This window comes from Ornithodoros turicata, chromosome 1 (assembly GCF_037126465.1).
Source record: "Ornithodoros turicata isolate Travis chromosome 1, ASM3712646v1, whole genome shotgun sequence".
In the NCBI taxonomy this organism is placed as follows: domain Eukaryota; kingdom Metazoa; phylum Arthropoda; class Arachnida; order Ixodida; family Argasidae; genus Ornithodoros; species Ornithodoros turicata.
Genome location: NC_088201.1, coordinates 215,392,983 through 215,408,821, shown reverse-complemented (window position 1 = coordinate 215,408,821; position 15,839 = coordinate 215,392,983). Strand labels below are relative to the sequence as shown.

The 15,839-nt window shown below is 44.8% G+C and overlaps 1 protein-coding gene across 1 annotated transcript in view; it reads left to right on the top strand.

Moving 5' to 3' along the window:
* The first annotated feature begins 8,974 nt into the window (after nt 1–8,974).
* Nucleotides 8,975–15,839, top strand: part of LOC135394494 (atlastin-2-like) — an 80,195-nt gene continuing 73,330 nt past the window's right edge. The window contains exon 1 of the mRNA XM_064625260.1: nt 8,975–9,111. The gene's annotated coding sequence lies outside the window, so the exon portion shown is untranslated. The remainder of the gene's footprint in view (nt 9,112–15,839) is intronic.

Genomic DNA, 15,839 nt, shown 5'->3' with positions numbered 1-15,839 from the left:
ATATCCACAACTGAGCACCCTAGTTTGCGGTTGCTGAGAAAATAGGAACCATTTGCTTCATGCTGGTGTCCATAGAGAATTCTTGCTGTGTTCGAAGGAATAAAGCAGCCCGATGACAAAGATAGCACCCGTTCAATGAGCTTGGATTGCTCAGCCATCATACATGCCACAACGTCCGAGAACGTCAGTACCATCTTTCTCGGAGCTATCTCGATCTCTATTTTGAACGATGGGTTCGTCGTAGGTAGAGTTGATGTCTATTAAACGCTTTGCAAGGACTTCCTTAGTGCTGTTGGTGATTTGCCCCGCTTCCATAATTATGTCTATGAGAGCAGTCTTGGGTAAGAGCAAAATTGCTGAAAGGTCCGTACCTGAAAGGACCTGAAACGTGGTTGCAAAAGCTGATTGTGGTTCTTCTTGTGTCGTCTGCGCCATGTTAAATTATTCGAACAAAGAACCTCATGGAAACACGTCCGAGGTCCCGAAGTTTCCAATCGTTCCGTCCACTCCAATGCGTTTCTTCTTCTTCCCCCCCCCCCCTTGGTATTCCGTCAACCTTCACACTTTCCATTATTTGCTGCTTACTGTATTGACCGACGAGCCTGAGTCTATAATAAAAGCAATTTCGGTCCTCGCTATGTTCAGCTTAACCGTGTTGATTTTTCCGCTTCTTCCAACATCAAAAGACGTGGTCCTCTTCCTCTGAATCCTGTGGTTCTTCTTGTACACATCATATATTTTGCGATGGTTTTGAGTTTTCACCCCTCATGGATTCTCTGTATGGCGACGATGCCTCCGTGGCGCGTGTTTGCGAGGCTTATTTTGTTCTGGACGCTCGTGCAAAATGTCCCTGTCCTCCGCATTTGTTGCATGTTTTCCCTCTTGTCTATATGCATTTATGCCCCGTATGGCCAAATGATGTTGGCCATACGGGGCAAATGATACTTCATATTGCCCCGTCCTTCATTTGAGCGTTGATAGCCGTTTTCTTTATCTCCATCTGTTTTTCTATACGTTGTCTTCTCTGTCTGCTGTTTGCCTTTAGTGTAGTTCACTTCCTGATCTCAGTTGTCGCGCGACGTAAACACCCAATTATAATTATATAGTTCACTTCCTCCACAGGTGAGGTGTCGGATTCCTTCTTGTCTATCTTCGTTGTTTGTTTTTCGCTTGCCTCCATCGAACGCGCTATGGCTGTCGTCTTCTCAAGTGGCAGCTCCGTTTCCTCTAGAAGTCTTCGACGCAATTTTTGTACTTCTGCATTTATCCACGATTTGATCTCTAATCATCTGGTCCCTCATTTCTTTAAATTCACAGTTTGTTGACAGCTTTCTGAGACGAGCAGTCGAGTCAAGACGAGCAAGACGAGTCGATCTCTACTTGCTCTGTTCTGCGGATCACGTGCCTCACATATGGCACATTGGTTTTCGGCACAAAGTACGCGTCTAAGCTTGCTAGTGCAGTATGATAGGATTCGCCTGCGTTTTCGAGGTCTTGGAAGATATCTTGAAGTTCTGTTCCTGATGTATGCAACAGTAGAGCTCTTTTCCGTGCGTCGCCCGTTACGTTTAGGCTTAGCGTGTAGTACTCAAAGCTTCGTTTCCATAGATGGAGACGAAGAGATATCTTGCCTCTCTGCTAGATTCCTTCCTGTTATGGTGAAAGCAGTCACTGCGGGTATTGGATCCTTCTGTGCCATCCCCGTCGCCAATGTGTTATTTTGTGGGTTACGCTACGGTGTTTAGCCCTGGAGCACAGAGAGATGCGTACGCGGTCTAGTCCGCCATCTTTTATTCTTCTTGTTGCCAGCCGCGCTGGGCGCATACACTACACAGGCCAAAAAGATGGACCTCACAACTCTACAGAAACAGCAAAAATTGCCGTCTCGCCTATCTTGCGTCTCTGTTCTTGAAGCTGGCCTACATGAAAGAACACTCTCTTCCTCTTCTTCATCTCATATTTGTATCAGTATCATAACGCACAGTGACGAGAAATTCAGTCCTGTGAAGGGGGCGCATGTACACGGCAAGCGCGTGAAAAGAGAGAGAGAGAGAGAATAGAGTTTCTCCACACGGACACACGGTCATTGAAGAAACGTGCATGTGTGAATAGCACCATTGACTTCAATGGGTCCGTTCCTCGCCCGTGAAACACACGCACAAGAAGCACGTTATACAGCCAAACGGGCCCCAGACAGTGATAGTAGACCGTTGATTGTACGGCTCGCGTTAAAGTTAATTTGAACACCACTTCCTTTCTACGAGGCAGGAAGACAGCCATGCTGGTAAAGGAGCACGTAGCAGAAAACAGCGCTTTCATAACGAATATCGCTCCCTCTATCTGTTAATACATGACCAAAACATCATACGCCGTCAATTTCAAGTAAGCTCATTCAGGGTCCGCAGACAGGAATGACGTTCAAGTTAACTCTGATGTGAGCGTACCTGCCGGAACCAATGCCAGTTTGCAAGTCTCAGAATCTTATGTATTGATCGGGTGCGGCAGACACGACACTTGAGAAGCCGCATTGCCGACACGCGTACTAACGCTCACTATTGTCACTTGTCGTTGTTCCAGGTGAGTTGCTCTCAAATCGCGACACGATGGGGCATCGCTCAATCTCGCAGCATGAATGCAATGAACCTTACCGTGTATTCACACGAGCGCGTTTTCTGACTGCGCAGCGACTGAAGGAGGAGAAGGAGGTATCAGCGTAATCACCCAATCATCCAACCATTCGGTCGCGGGCGGGGCTTATCGTACAGCAGAATCTAGGAAGCGCGCACGTTCTTATCTTATTTTTGGCGGGATATGAAAAAACCTTGTGCAACATCACTGCGCTCGGCAGCTCCCCAAGCAGCACAATGTACTGAAAGTCGAGTGCAATAGGGGTGGACGGTATGTGTCTTATCAATGTTCTTTAGTTAGACGAGTCTGTTCAAGGCCTTCCACCTACTCGTCCACCCCTATTGCACTCGACTTTCAGTACATTGTGCTGCTTGGGTCCGTCCGTCAGAAAGAACCACGCGGATAGTTTGTTCGCGGGGCACCGAATCTGACGACTGACGCGCAGAGCCTTCCGGGAGAACGAAAAAAAAAAAAAGAAAAAAAAAGCCACATTCAGTTGCCAATGTGACAAGCTCTTTTGTTTTTATGTAATACACCTGGTAGAGCAACACTCGATTTTGTGGAAACTTGTCGATGAGCAATACCGAAATGTACCATGGAAACATGCCATGTGAGAACAGATCGTTTCTGAAATGAGATTGAGACACTTGGATGTTGAAGCAACGGCATGTATGTACACCAAAGCACTTTTTGAGTCCCCATATTCACGGCGTAGACGTTGTATCAGTTAAAAACGCGTTAATTATTAATAACGAGTTTTGCTGCATGCTTGCGTTCCAAACCAAAAGGTATCGGCTCAGGATGCTGGTAGTTTCGCTTAAAAACGAGAAAAGCTTAAAAAACACACGCTTAAAAAACGTGTGTGAGCAGTCACGCCAGGTAAGCCAAAGCGGCTCAAAATTTAATCCACGAGCCGGTCACTGCGGAGGTCGCGCATATTCATAGTTGTCTTGCATTATAAATTAACCGTGTAATGCTATAATATTTTAGGGATGTAATTACACAAGCTTACAGGTAGCACATTGTGTTCACTATCACGTCTTGCAGTGCGCTCCCGGGAGGCCAGTGTGTGCATACATTGTGTCCTTACAAGCATCAGCGAGGACGAACAGTTGTAATAAACGGAGCCAGTTTTCCTCGGTTTCACTATTTCTGCGTGTTTGCCATCCACCGCGGCCACAGAGTTTGGGAACTGCCACAGCGCTTCAAAGTAACGTATTTTTAATCTGGATAAAGCTAGTGCTAAAAATGCAACATATTGACGAACTTACGTATAGCGTCTCGCTTTGCCATAGCATTATTTCGTAATTATTCACTGGGGGAGCTTCTTATACAACGCTGTATGCAAAAAGTGCGAATTCGTAAATTTCGTTTTGTTCCATAATTTTATGTGTATGGATGGGACGTAACGCACCCCCCTCCCCCCAAAAAAAGGAAAAGATCAGGAAAGGACATAAGGGTTGCTTGAGTGGGAGAGGATCATTTCCAAGAGAGGTTCTTCTCCCGTTCTAATTGCACTACCAACGGTACGGGTGGTGCATTAGAACGGTGAGTGCATTAATGCACGGGAAGGGCAGTGTATTCACCTCCACCGCATAGCTGGTGGTGGTGAATAAAATAATGAGCACGTTCACAATAAGGATCGAGGTCTTATTGTAGAACACACACAGATACACTCGTAGAACATAATACGATAATGGAAAAAGTCAAACGAGAACCATACAACACCAAACCACACAATAACGAACGAGAACCGCGCGGAATACCATACGAAAACCGAACAAAAGAAAACAAACAAAAAATATACAAACGGAATTACCTTACAATAACAAACAGTGTGAAACCTCTCTGAGCAAAAAGAATTTGCAGATGGGTTACGGAAAAACGATCACTGGCTAGAATAATGTCCCGCATATTCATCTCTATACTCTCATTATGCGCTTTGCTAGCGGAGCAGAATGTATTCAAAAGCGGCCGCATCCATTCTCCAAACCTTGCGGTAGGCACATGTGTCCTTGTCTCGTAGCTCCCGTAGAAGGCTATTTTGCAGACCGTGCTCTTTCTTCAACACCCATTCTTTCGTCCATATCTTCCTTAGCCACTTCTTTTCATGGCAGCATTCACTATCGTCAATGAGAACAGCAAAAGCCACCAATTTTCGCTTTCTGTCGTCCATTGCGTACAGCTTCGTCCAAACTTAACTTGAACACAGTGCACCCTAGGGGCTCTAACTGGAATCATCGGGAGAGAGCGTTGAGGGCTGTCCTACTCGCATCACGGGGGTGCCCGTCCGAGAACTGGTGCTCCGCTTCGAACGAGCGCTGGCTAAACTTTTACGTGGATATTTGTTATCTACACATCGTTCCAGTCTGTTCTGGAGATGGCTGCGGGCGATTGAAATCTTCGCTATCTGATCAGTCATTGTCCGCGCCGTTAGCAACCATGTCATTGGTATGCGTCATATGGTTGTAGTAGTGTCACATTGATTGGAATTAAGCAATAGAATGAAAGCAATAGAATAATAATACACGTAAACGCATTAAAGCACCACATTCCGCGCCACGTTGTGTCATTTATGTTCGCTACGGCCAGCTAGTTGACAAGCTTGTTCCATTTTCCCAGTGATTCCCTCTTGTGTCGCAGTGTGCTAACGAAGAAGTTAAACATGCCAACTAAACAAAGTGGAGTAGCCGGCGTGCTTATCTTATCAGTGCTACCCTTTATTTATTTCTTCAAACAACAACAACGAGGATGAGCAGCTTGCTATACGTCGAAATAATTTATGGTAAAGAAAGCTTTGTAGATCGTCGTAATAATGGAATTTTCATTGCGACATCACAATGTGGTTACTCGCTCGCGTTATTCACATATTCATGTCCATTACCACTTCCATTCTGCTTCAAGAATGACTCGGGTTCGTTATGCGAGTGAAATTATCTTATAGCGCTTGAATGCACAAAGGCTCTCCGCGCGGTTAATAGCAAGGAAACGGCAGTTTTGAGGCAACTGATAGCTTCACAGCTATCAGCGATATGAGGTGGTACAAGGTCACGTAATCACTACAAAACAAGCTGAAGCTTTGGGTCTCCTATCATTGCCCATTCGAAGCGGAGCAACAGTTCTCAGACGGGCACCCCCGTGATGCGAGTAGGACAGCCCGCAACGCTCTCTCCCGATAATTCCAATTAGAGCCGCTAGGGTGTCGTCCCTCTTGCTCCGCAGGCCGTCGCCGTGTTCAAGTTAAGTTTGGACGAAGCTGTACCAAGCGCCGTGCACATAAAATTAATGCTGCAACCTTCAACCGCAGCGCGAACGTTATCCCAGGCATCTGAGCTGACAGCACATTGGAACACTATCTGTGTAGGCATTCCAGAGGGGCGTAGCCTCAGCGCCTTATCATTTACCCTCTCGCTCCTTCAGTCGCTGCGCCGTCAGCAAACACCCTCGTGTGAATACACGGTTACTAGCTGCAATCGACGCATACGTTCCCGGTGATAAGAGCAGGCCTCGACGGTTCGACGCGCCACTCGGTTTGAAGAACACCGTTGAAATAGGAACAGAGATAAGGAAAAAGCACCTGTGACTACAGCAACACATTTATTAAGTCTAGCTGTTTTTTTTTTCAGTTCTTTTTTGATTCGTGTTATTGCCGCGTAGCAATTGTAGCTATGCGCGGTATACAAATGTGGCTAGATGGAGATATGACAGCAGGAAGGAGTGAAGAACAGGAGGTTTAGTATATGCGCTCTGAGCCGGATTCAGAGGGAACCGTGCCGACATTCGTCTAAAAGTAGCCGAGGGAAAGCTTCAGGCAGCACAGCCCGGTGATAGAACTCGAGCCCTTTGAAACGCCCTATTTTCTGCAGGTGACTATACGACTGAATACACCAAGTCCCATACGCTGCAGCTAATGCGTACTGGAACGATAGTTGTAGGGGACGAAGGTAATCTTTCTAGAACTACTTTTAGCCGCTTTTTACTTTCTTACTTAGAACTTAACACTGATATGTATATATATAGCGGCGCTACTGGTAGCGCCGCTGCTTTCATTCACTGTGCTTTTATTTCGCTACCTTTTACAATAGCGGAGTAGTGAACGCGCTACATTTTTAATTGCGAAAGGAAAAATTAATCCCGCCACACATACAGAAGCGGCGGACTGTTTCTCTGCAACCGCTACCGCTACTTTTGACAATATCAAAGACGTGGAACACAGAGAGAAATAATGAAATGACGATGAAGCCGAATTTCTTCATGTTATAGGGACGTTCGCCTGGAGTTTGGCAGCGCGACACTAGCGCCGCGTTCGTCCCCTGGTGGTACGAGGAGGCAAAGTTTCAAAGTAGGACTCGTCGGGCGACGAATGTGATTACATGCGCTGTGCACGACCTTCCACCTGCTTACGTGCAATATCTAGGAATGTACAGCCCGTGGAACGGGAAAAATAAAAGCCTGGACCAGGTTACTGTTATAAAATGTACGAACTGCACAAAGAACACCGGAGCGTACCTGTATCATATCTGTTCTCCTGTTATTTTTTGCATTCAAACTCAAGCTGATAGCTGTGTGATTCTGCAAGCTTATAAACTTGAACTGTTCGGTCTTTTGTATATGCTTCGTGCTCCACGCTCAGGTTTTTTTATGATGAATTTCGTCCATCAGCTCCTCTGTGTCTACGCCATTCTGTCGTAGACGTATACCCATGCGTAGACCTATGTCTGGGGCTGCGTAGTACTATGTGAAAATCATGAGTAATGTGGATTACGCATTCATTTATTTTTTTAATTCTTAATTACATATTCTACAGATATAGGTGGAACAAATTCCTAGGCAGCGAGTGCGTGGCACGCACAGGAGAAGTATGAGATGTCACGAACGCATGTAAATCCCGAAATGATCAGACCTGTGCAGGATCCACCAGGGGTCCTTGCAATTGGTCATTGGATTATGAAAGTTGTATTGCACTCTAGACATGTCTCTCATTAAGTTAGTGCCTCAAAGTCAATAATCCCAGCCACAAAGACATTTAAATTTTTGTTCCGATGACTGTTCTGATCTGACTCCCATATTCTTCTCTTTCGAAACAGTCACGGATATGTGATAAGTGGTAGCATGGTTTCGAGTAAGCAAAGAGATCTGTAACGCTCATAAAAAGACCCAAATACTGGCTACCGACAAGTGCTCGCTCCGTTCATTTTATAAATCATTACTCCACCGGCTCTCACACCTCCTTCGTAAACCCGAGTGAAACATTTGAAACTAGAGATATCCAACTGTACGCATTCATGCTTTATTCTTCAGTTAGGTTTCGCTCAGAGCTAGTAGATCTACGGCACCTGGGGAGCACCGGCATTTTACTCGTATTTCGAGCTTGTCCGATGATATTCTGCCATGCGCCAAAAACGAGCCGCTATTGACGGTTTCCCTTCTTCCGATTTGATGGGGAAACAATCCCCGGTCTCTTTTGCCTTATAAAAATGGCAACACAGCTTGGCCATTTTGACACAGCACATACCATGTGCGTGATCAGAGAACACCGCTACTTTGGAAAACTTAGCACTATCGCCACAAGTGGCGCTGAATGCCGTAATCAGGAGCGCCCTCTGGCCCAGCCCAATAACCCTATTCCTTTTAGTCACTTGTCGATTAGGCAGACCGATCTTCTTCAATTTCACTAACTTTTTGAAGTGATAAAAATGATACAGTAAAATTCCTGTTTATTGATGTACAAGCGTTCTTGCAGCAGTGTGCATTTCATCAGGTAAAAAAATATAAAGGGCTGTCATCTCTATATAACATACGAAGTGGTCACGTGAAAACAGAGAGACGGGGACAACAACACCAAAAACAGGAAAAGAAAATAAAAACATGAAAAGAGAGAAAATACGTTTCGACATTTGTCGACGGTAACTTTGATAAGCTAAGCGCAGCGGAATAGTTCGGAATATGATTTCTGTTATTCTGTGCATTTTCTAACTTTTTAGTTTAGATTTGTGAAACACACACACACACACAGGTATGTATAAGCGGGATGTGATGCCGTTCAATACAGGTGGCAAAATAATGCTACGAAGTACCTCTCACTATAAGTCCATTCTTTTCGAAAGAAAAGTGTTGCACCGGTACTGCACCGGTTCTGCACCAGTTCCTAAATTCATGCGAGGTGTATGGCGACAAGAATGCGAGAGAGTTGCACTGCTTGGACTGGTTCAGGAGGTGCAGGCGAAAAGAATGGACGTAATGTTTCACCCGTCTACGAGTAAGCCGTCAGTTCCTCGTAGATAACACAGTCGGCTTTCTGAGAATAGCGCAGCCCATGAGGTTCTCAGTAAATCCTCGTGCAAAGATAACGTTGTGTGATCCCTGGAGAGTGATTTCAGTGAAAGTGGCACTATCCAAGAGTCACTTCTGGGTCACAACGTCGTTGAGTTGCGTGCCCCAAACAGGAATCGAGTTTCCGAAGTCATCGATTTGCAGCACGTTGTAAGTCAAATATTTTTTTTTTTATAATCTTGCAAGAGACTGGGTGTCCGCGCTAAATGTAGTCAGAATTTTCCAAACATAGAAAAATGTCCGTGCCCACTTACAATAATTGACAATATATTATTCGTTACCTATGGGTCACCGTATGTCCGCTCTTACGACCTTCGGGAGAGTGGCTTTCGTCCACGCGTTTCTGGGAAGAAGCTTATCAATTACAAAGGAGAGGAGTTATTTTTGATGACAAAAACTGTCCCCTTTGGTCGGCGGTACGTTGCTGTTTCTCGAAACAGGGCCGAGAAAATGTAGGAAATGTTTCAGGAAAAACCGAAGGACTGTATACGAATTTTATGGCTTCACCGATTCTTAGATGTTTCACGTCGTGGAGAGATATTGTGTGGTGCCTTTCGTTCCTGTTGCGTCATTTCTAGGGCCCGGATATTGCGCACGGGCCTCAAAAACAGCAAAATAGCGAACCAAACGTAAAAGTAGGCACGTTAATCCGGTACGCTCTTTGACTTCGTTGGCCTCTCGGAATGCTCCGTCCACGAAAATTTGATTGTTTAAAGGCTACGGCACAGTAAAAACTTTCACGACTTCCGGTACACGAATGCTGAGGCGGCCTCGAACCTCGCTATATTGGACAATACTTTTAGCTCTCCGCAATCGATGATTTTCCAAGGTCAACAGAGGTCAAATCTTTTGATCAGACACACCTCGACCCCTCTCAGATCCAGAGGGAAAACGTCAAAGAGGTACAAATACACAGAAACGAGAGAGAGAGAGAGAGAAAAGAAATGCAGCACTCAGCCTGAGCCTAAAAGGCGCACTCACTCTTGTGGGTCTAAAAAAGGCTTCTATGACATCTAGAAATATTAGAAAAGGCCACAACCCACCCAAGAGAGTCGATTACAAGATAGGCTACCCCGAAAATGCTGCATTTAGGCGTTTCTATGAACGTTTTTGGGAACTGCCTAAAATTCCTGGCCCTAGACATTTTCAGAACGAGTAATGCATTCCGCGACACTTTCGCCCTGTACAGGGTGTTTCAGCTAAGAATAATTTTTGACACTCCTAACTGGCTACGTAGTCGCCGGAGGATTGTCGGACTTTTGGCAATTGCCTTCTGGAAACTTTTGCCACCATTAGGGAAGACTTCGGACAATTTTTAAATGCGGGAAACTTATTTTTTCAATTGAACCGAACCTCACTTTTTTTTTAGAGAAATATGAAGTCCTCCACGGACAACCACACACCCAACCGAAACTATCCGCAGTATCGCAGCAGAAATAGTCTACAGAAATTAGTAGAAATTCGGCATTAGTCTCACCTGCTTGATTGTCACTAAGAAAAGCGCACGGTATTTGCGCGGACAGAAAGAAGCGGTCCCGCCTCTTGTTTTACCTTTCTTGCACCGCGCTGACCTTGATGCTGGTGACAACCGACTTATCACAAAGAAGCCAAGACAAATGAAGGCAGCGACACTTTCTCGTTAGACGCAGATTTCGGGCGCGCTTCTCTGGGAAAATCAAGCAGGCGGGGCTAAAGCGTAAGTTTTACTAATTTTGTAGACTATTTCTGTTGCGATACTGCGCAGACTTTTTGTTGGGTCTGCCGTTATCCGTGTAGGGCATCATATTTCTGTAAAAATGTGAGGGTCGCTTGGCAATTTTCAAACTTCAATTGGAATAAAATAATTTTTCGCAATTCAAAATTGTCCAAAGTCTTCCTCAAGGATGGCAACAGATTCCAGAAGGTGTAATGCCGAAGGTACAACAATCCTCCGGCGAGTACGCAGCCAGTTATAATTTTTTTATCCAGTTATAGGTGGAACATCTTGTATATTGAGCCGACGTGAACACTGTGCGCTCTGTGCTAGACGTTTGGAACAGTAGTGCACCCCAATTACGTGTGAGTGATATCAGCCGGACCATTACCGAGGCATGTCTTCAACTGGTTGTGGGAATGGGAATTAGAATGATGGAGGGCAAGTCCATCACTGGTGATCGGAATAGCGCGCTTGACCATCACCCATAAACTGTGGAAGTACACAGCTCACGTGGAAGGATGGTGTTGTTCGATGTTTGAAAAAGAGAACTCTGTGGCTTCAGAAGTTAAAAGCGTGCCTCACATAGCATCGCTAGTCATTCACTTGAGCTTTATCTCATCACGTACTAGGTGTTATTCGAATCGGAAATCGTGTTCCACGTTTGCCTTATGCAAAGCAGAAATCTCGCTCACAGTCTATAGTGCTCTACGGCGAAGTAAGGCAGTGTCGGCTCTCTATGCCGCTCTTTCTCTTGCGATTAGCGGATAAAATAACCGCGGGCCGATGTCGTCTAGTGTGTGCCGTTCAACCAAAATGGGCTTCGTGTTTCTGTACGAGGTACCCCTTGCGCTATCAGTTGAAAACGGAAGTTCGACAATTTAGCCAATTTTCGGTAGCGACTTTCTGAATGTGACGTCCCGGCTCAAAATTCCAGCAATATCGCATTTGATGGAAAAGCGCTAGCTACATGACGCAAACAAAAACTACAAAATCACTTTTTAAACATACGACGTTCTGTTGTCTTTTTTTGTTCTCGTGCCACTGTGGACAGTTATAAGAAATTATTCAGCGGACCAGTACCATGTACTTGTACCATGTACCATGTACCAGTACCATGTAGTATGTACTTGAAAGAATGATTATAGAGCAGCAAGAATTAGACTAAAAGTGCTACATAACATAAGACTACAAGGATACCGATTAGAACTATCTTATCTTAGAACTATGTTATGTTAACTGAGACGTGGTAACACAGATAACGATGACATTAATATGTTTATTCCTGTTGGTTATAAACACTTTTTTTAAAAATCGTACTAACAGGAGAGGTGGTGGTGTGGCATTATTGGTCAGTGATACGCTGACGTGTGAAACGCTTTGTGAGCTCAGCTCTTGTAATGACATTGAAATGCTCGCAGTCAAATGCCAAAATGATATTTTTGTAGTGGTTTACCGACCTCCGACTACCGGTATCACGTTGCTATTCACTGCCATGGAAAAAATTTTAAGGACGTGTACCGAAAATAAGTACAATATCTATGTATGTCGTGACTTCAACCTTGATATGCTTAACGATAACAGTCAAGCATGCGATTCCACGAACTTACTGCAATCGTATGGACGTTACAATGTTATCACACATCCTACACGCGTCACCGATACTTCGTCAACGCTCCTTGATTTGATGATAACAAATCGACCCTCTGAGGCAATCACTGCCGGTGTTATCTCTAGTGATGCAAGTGATCACATGCCGACATTCATGTTAGTCAAACAATGTACGCACATACAAAGGAAATTGCGGTATCATACAGTCCAAAAGATGGGTGATGAGGAAATAAACGAGTTCAGGTCGCAACTGAGTAATACTGACTGGCACGCCGTATTCACCTCAACACCTGCAAACGAGGCGTGTAACAACTTTATGGCTCTTCTTCATCCTATCTATGTTAGTAGCTTCCTGATGCACCGTGTCAAACATCCGTCACGTGCACGTAAAGCTTGGATTACGCCTGCACTACTACGTATGTTGCGAAAGAAAAACAGACTCTACAAAAAATTTATCGAAACAAAACACTCGGAAGTCTTTGATATCTATAAAAGGTTGCGCAATAGTGTCAACCGTGCCACTAAACAAGCGAAGGCGGGCTACTATCGGGACCTCTTCTCGGGGAGTTGCGACGCGGCCACTGTATGGAAAAAGTTACGGCGCATTTTAAATCCGACTGTTGTGACGGACAATGTGAGTGTCAGTGGCATCTCAGACGATGACCTTCCAAATCAGTTCAATAACTTTTTCTGCAATATTGCATCGTCCGATGCTACTGACCTACCACCTCCATATTACCTCTCCCGTGACAATGTCACGGAATCGATATTCCTCACACCCGCAGTCAACAAGGAGATAGCCACGATCGTCTTAAACTTGAGGAATAGCAAATCTCTCGATTGAGATGGTTTACAGGTTAAACCGATAAAATGTGTTATTAATATTATCGCTCCATTCCTAGCACATTTGGCCTTAACCACTTGGACATTTCCCGAGCGCATGAAAATCGCTAAGGTCACTGTAATCTACAAGAAGGGTGACAGTAATCAATTATCCAACTATAGGCCAGTATCCATACTACCAGTTTTTTCTAAGCCGCTTGAACATATCGTGCGCAAAAGAATCACATCGTTCTTAAATAAGCATTCATGCATAGTGGAGAGAGAGAGAAATACATGATGACGATGATATGGGGATGACTTCCGCTCATTGAGCGGAATGCTACCCCATTGCTACTGGGGGAAAATGAGAGGACGGTGATGAGGATGATGCTGACGACGCTGACAGGGTTTTAGAGAGAGTCGATCAGGCCGGTAGTTTGCAGGAATTTGATGAAGGGTCGTAAGACGGACATCTGCTTTCGTGTGTCCCATTGTCCCAAAATGAGTCTGAGGTCAAGGGGTCGGCTGTCCATCCGCGCAAGGTCGTTTGCCAGCAAGTGACGCTCCCTCCTATAAGTGGCACATGCGATGATCACATGGTCCGCGGTCGCTGGCACACCACACTCCGGGAACAAGGGACTACTGGCACACCCTATCTGGTAACGGTAGTACGGCGAAAAGGCAACATTCAGCCGTAAGCGACGTAGGAGGGACTTAATGACGCGCGGTAGAGATGTCGGTAAGCGACACGAGAATGTTGGGTCTACACATGCATAGTGGAATCGCAACATGGATTCCGAGAAAACAGATCAGCCGAAACTGCATTATTGACACTAAAAGAAAGCATGATACGCAACTTCGAAATGAGGTTATACTCATTGGTAATATTCGTAGATTATTCTAAAGCCTTTGACCTCGTCAATCACTCAATACTTCTTAGCAAATTGGAACACTATGGCATTAGATGGCAAGCTAGCCTCCTATTAGAATCATACTTAACCAACAGTAAGCAATTTGTTGTTATTAACAATTGTCCATCAGACATGTGCGGACTGAAAGTGGGAGTTCCACACGGAAGCATCTTGGGGCCTATGCTTTTCTGCACATATATCAACGACATTGTCGACATAAGTCCACATATTCAATACATAATATACGCAGACGATGTCAGTCTTTTGCTCACACACCAAGACATTGCCCAACTCAACACTCTAGCAAATAATGTTCTCTCTCCACTTGCACTGTGGTCCAAGAATAACGGCATGATTATAAACACAAATAAGACAAAGGCGGTTTTGTTTCGACCCAAAAATAAGGTTCCCAGTGTAGCGCTGGACTTACGAATAAATAATGACATTATAGGCTTGTCAAGATCCACAAAAAATCTAGGAGTAACATTTTGTGACACATAAACGTGGAACGTACATATTACACACATCCAGAATAAAATGTCGCGAGGTATAGGTAATTTAACGAAATATCGCTAACATCCGCCATGATTTACATTTATAACTCCATTGTCATGTCTCATGTCACCTATTGCCATTTAGGTTGGGGTAACACCACAGAAACAAACATCCACTCCTTATCCAGGCTGCATAAAAAAGCAGTTCGAATGATCGCAAACGTTAACTTTGATGCTCATACTACAGAACTTTTCAGGCGGTATGCCATGATCCCAATCTAAGAGTTACATTTGTTCTTACTTAGTAAATCTTTTTTAAAAGCTGTTCCGTACAATAATACATACTTCCTGGGTCTCGCAAACTTGAATGAAAGGAGGCACGCCTATCCTTCCCGTGACCCAAACAAATGGATGGTACATTTTTCTCGCACATCATATGGCCTACAGTCCCTCACAGTGACGCTCCCGCGTTTGTTAAACGACTTCTTGGATGCTGGCATGGATCTGTTTACACAACACATAACTCGTAAGCAACTAAGAAACCATTTTCTCTGGAAGGATACCCCTGAACCCGATGTGTAAATCAATGGTACGCTCAAGTCGATCGTTACTGGTTGTTACTTGTTGCTCTTGATGACCTATTTCGTTTAGTTTTTGTTTTTGAAGTTGTTGACGCCAATGTGTTATGGATGACCTGATGTGTACAACATTCTGTTTCTTTATATGTTTTTCTTTCTTAGCTTATTGCAACTGCTGCACTGCAACCGGGTGGCCGGCCTTAGTCAAGTAGCTAGGCTGCTTTTTGCCGGACACTCGGCGTCCATGTTACGTATGAACGAAATAAATAAACTATAATGAACTACGAAATAATGAACTGCAGCGCGGTTGTGAGAAATACTTGATATAATACAAACATAGCGAATCGGAGAAGAATCGAACGCTCTGTGACTAAAGGGTCAAAATATCTTGAGGATAGGAATCTTTCTTTTTTAATGTAAATATTCGCAAGGCAGCAAGCTACAGTGGATTGAACTCGGAGATGTGCGCCTCATCTTAAAACAAAGGACCCTAACTATTGGCTTGGAGCTCGGCAAGCGCCCACTTGAGTTCTACGGGGTGCCACACATATAGTCTGTCACAAGAGAGGGCACAGCAGTGAACCGTGTGTAAAGTACAGCAAGCACAAGGACCCGGCGCAGCGCTCTGGAGCGCAGCCTTGCGCTACAGATGCCCTCTTATGCTTTATCCTGGCGGAATGTTTCTACTGCATGAGGTGTACGGAGGACACGACACTGGCTCCAGACCTGGAGCCTACTTTTTTTTCAGATGTGGCGGTCCGTAGACGAC